Source organism: Miniopterus schreibersii, assembly GCF_964146895.1.
Source record: "Miniopterus schreibersii genome assembly, chromosome: 2".
In the NCBI taxonomy this organism is placed as follows: Eukaryota; Metazoa; Chordata; class Mammalia; order Chiroptera; family Miniopteridae; genus Miniopterus; species Miniopterus schreibersii.
Window position 1 is genome coordinate 146,421,483 of NC_138102.1, and position 4,329 is coordinate 146,425,811.

A 4,329-nucleotide genomic window follows, 5' to 3' on the forward strand; every position below is an offset into this window, starting at 1 on the left:
GCCTCGTGCCCCACCGGACCCAGCCCAACATGGAACGGAAACTTTGGACACTGGCTTTGCTTCTAGCTCTGCCGAATCCCCAGCTGCACATCTCCCAGGACTAGATTAAGGGAAATGGGACTTTGGAAACCCAAGGATGTAAATTTCACTCAAATAAAAATTACTCACCTTCCCGTGCAAGCTTCAGAAAATTCTTTTTCTCGAGATATCATAAGGACCCTGCTCCCACTAGCAACAGAGAAAGACCACCCACACACACATTTCTCCCATAACAGTTCCACATCTGTGATAGGATTTTTGTTAGATTACTCCTAAAATCCCTTTCAGAATAAATTATATTCTGTCTTCATTGTAATGGTAAACTCGCCCAGCGTTTGGCCAGAACAGCTATGTACATTTCTATACCACATGGCCTTTAAAAACTCCCAAATGAGCAATTCTGAAGGAAGGAAAGATGCCTTAATCCTTGGAACCATTTTGCCACGTGGTTCCAAGACAGATTGCAGGTAAGTGGGACATGTGTTAAAATCACTGTCAGGCTAGGTGGTGTTTTTCTTGTTGACAATTCACATTGTATTTTGAATTCTACCTGAATTTATTATTATGTCTGTTCTTCCCTTTTAATGTAAATCTCAAATCCCTCCCATTTTTCTGTTTTCCTTCTAAGAACAGTCCATACACAATACAAGATTCAGACGATGTATTATGGAATTGTACACCTGAAACCTATACAATTTTATTAATCATGTTCAATTGCTTTGAAACAGGAGAGCATGCTATGTCTGAGGAACTGAGGCAGTCTATGGGAATAAGCATTGATCAGCAAGGGGGAAGGGTCTGTATAGTTGAGCAGGGACTAGATTGGGCCCAGTTGTACAAGATATAGTAAGAAGTTTGGATTTTATTCTAAGTGCAATAGGAAGTCATGGAAGGGTAAGGAAATAATCTTATTGGTTTTTAAAAAAATCACTTTCTGTGTGGGGTGAATGGAGCAAGAAGGTGTGAACAAACAAAAAAAGAAGACTATTCAGTAGACTAGATGAGAGATGAGGAAATGATGGCATGGACAAAGCTGATGGCATTTTAAATGGAAAGAAACGCACATATTTGAGAGAGGTTTTGAAGCTAGAATCAGTAAGGCTTTCTGACGGAGTAAATGTGATGGATGAGGGAAATGGAGGGATCGTGAAGATTCTGGGACTTGTGGGTTAAGCAATCAGATGCACAATGAAGGCATCACTAAGGTGGTGAAGTGTGAGAAAGGGGGTTGAACTAGAAATTTAATTTTGGACTCATTAATCTGGTGAGCCATTCAACCGCACATTGATGAAAGATGGTTATGGGTGTCTGGACTGGAGTGGAAATATCCATACTGGAGATATCAATTTGGGAGCCATCTCAAACTATTTTGAAACTATTGAGTGGAATCACGTGAGAAAAAGTGTAGAGAGAAAAGAGAAGAAGAGGGGCCCTGGAGTGACTCCGAGGGTTGTAAAAAAGAATCACTCTATTCATTATTATAATTACATAAATGGAGTATATTTTAAGAAATGAAAAACTGAGAAGAAAATGCCACTTAACATCATTGGTATGTCAGTATATGTCACCAGGAAAAAAATACCGTGATAAGCTTGTCTCTTTGACACCAAGAAGATATTCTAGTCTGTGCTTTAATATGCTTCCTGTGTTTTCTACTGGGTGCTTCTTTTCTGCTGCTTTTCATCGTTGTCCATGTTTCATATCAGAGGGTCGGTGCAGCCTTTAAACCTTATTAACAGGTGCAAATCCAGTATCCACAGAGCTCTTCTCAAAAGGCACGCTAAGCCATCAGGTAGCCCAGCAGTTTCATTCTCATGAACACTCTAGCCATGAAAAAACTCAACAGGACACAGATGAATCCAACAAACAGAAGAAGCAACCTACTGAGTTCTGGAGTGCTTGGGGCAGTGCACTGGTCTAGGGTTATGAAACCCAAACCTCCCATGGTGAGCAGGAAGCTGGATGCAAGTCCTTCCATAACATGTTGTCCATTTACTCCACAGGCCGAGAAAGCTCCTGGTCTCTGATGCCCATTTAATCAGCCCGAGAGCCAACACTCGAAGGTTCAACAATAACAAATTATTCCTCCAGTGATGAAGACACCACCAACAGAGCGCACACTGTCACAGCGGAGGCCGTGTGCACCCAGGGCAGCTACTTTGGCCTCAGGTTGGGACACCCAAGCACTAAGAATGGGACTTGGCACAAGGTCTCCATCGTGGTGGTGGCAAGGCGAGCTTGTGTTGTTCATGAGTTCTCCAGGTGAAGATGTTCAGTAGGTAATTGGATATACAAACTTAGACTTCGGGACGGAGGCCTGGGCTAGAGGCATACATTTGGGAGGTGTTTTCAAACAGGCAGCATTCAAGCCCTGAGACTGGAGGAGGTTGGCAAGGGAGTGAGTATGGAAGAGTAGACAAGAGGGCCAGGGCTAAGCCCTGAGACCTGAGGGAAGATATGTAACCTGTCAGAGGCTGAAAAGGACCCAACACTGAGGTGGGAGGCAAGCCAAGTGGATGGGTGTCCTAGGGGCTAACGAAGAAAGGGAGGAGAGAGTGATAAACTGGGTCAGCGTTGACATTAGGATAGCGAGATGGGAACTCAGAAAAGACCATTGGATTTAGCCCTGGAGATCTTGACAAGAACAGTTCCAGTGGAGTGATGGGTGTGAAAGCTGGACTAGAGCCGATTTGAGAGTATCAGATGAGGGGTGTTGGGAGACTGTAGTTCCAAGCATGGAGGAGTATTTGCAGGGGAGATGGGGTCATGCTAATGGGAATGCAAATAGGAATGATCCAGCAGAAAGAAACAGGAGAGAAAGGAGGACTGTTAAAGAGGCTAGAGAGGGATGGGGTCCGGTGCACAGGGCGCAGACTGGCTTCACTCTGAAGCATGAGAGTTCATCCACAGTAAACATGGGAAGGCAGGGCATGGACGCAGAGGCTGTTAAGTGGGTAGATGTGGTAGAGGGAGTCTGGAGAAATTCGTACTGCTTAACATTTCTCAGTGAAGTAGGAAGGAAAACAACTGAGAGCAGATAGGAAGGGGATACGTAGAGGAATTGGTGTGAAATATTTTGTTGGAGAGTGGACTCGATGGACAGGTTTGAAATATATGCTATGTATGTTAGGTAGAGCTTGTTATGGTATTGCCAAATTTTTGTATACTTATTAATTTGGGGTTTATTGGATCTAATTACTGAGAAAGTTATGACAAAAATCTCACTGTAATAGGATTTGCCAAGTTGCCTGTCTAGTTCTGTCAAATTTTGCTTCACATATTTTGGAGTTATTTTATTAATACATGTAAATTTATTTTTGTTTTTCAAGTGAAGCAAGCCTTTTGTCATATAGCAAACTTCTTTAGCTCTGGTGTTGCTATTGTACTTGGAGTCCCTTTTTCTATATCAATTCTTTTTTGGGTGGTATTTCACACACGTTTAACCTTTTTATGTCCTTATGTTTTAGAGTGTCTCTTGAAATAGCTAAAGTTTTGTTTTAATACAGTCTGGGGTAGGCAAGAAAGGGGGTTGTCTGTATGTTGGTCTGTCTGTGTGTAGGGCACTAGAGAGATTGCATTCTACTGCAGAATTAGATTTGGAAAAGAAAAAGAAAAAAAGGAAAAGATGTGGAAAAGAACATCAGGAACAGTGGGTGGTGGGTTTTGAAAGAAAAAGTGGATTAAATCCATGATTTAGTTGGCTAAAGGAAAGCAGAGCAGGAGGATTTTTCACAGCCCACAAGGGTTCACATGGAGTTGATAAGGATACTTGGGATGTTACGTGCCTTTAGGAATACCTGTGACCTGTCCATGGGGACAAACCTACATGAAGCAAAGAGGGAATCCACTGCCAATGAGTCCAGGCTAATGGTGTGGAATAGACTCACGAGGCTCTGTGCTCCTTGGGGTGGGTCCCTGAGGAACAGGTTTCCAGTAGGTAGGCAGAGGTAATCAGAACTTTGGGAGGGAGTAATTTCAGAAATACTTCATACCATGGGTCTTTCAATTAAGAATAAATTCTCACAGATGCTGTAGGTTTCACAGTGCAGTTATCCAATCATTAACCAAATATGTATTGATTACACAAGTCAGGCACTGGTTGTGTGGTGGGAAATCAAAACAAGATGAGCAACAAACCTTAGCAAACCTAGGTGGTTTATAACTCCCAGTCCTTAAACACAATCCTAAGACTTTCTGAAGCCATCAACCATTGAGAGATCTTAGTCAAACGTTTTTGGAAAAACAGATCTTTAGTAATTGCAGCTCTCAGGGGGAAGGATGGTGGTGGGA

General features: G+C 42.6%; 1 pseudogene across 1 annotated transcript; it reads right to left on the reverse strand.

Annotated features, from left to right (window-relative positions):
- Positions 1–1,819: 1,819 nt before the first annotated feature.
- LOC308552571 (oligosaccharyltransferase complex subunit OSTC pseudogene) lies at positions 1,820–2,256 on the reverse strand (annotated as a pseudogene). The gene has a single exon. The product of its transcript is annotated as an oligosaccharyltransferase complex subunit OSTC pseudogene (transcript).
- Between the last annotated feature and the right edge of the window lie 2,073 nt (positions 2,257–4,329).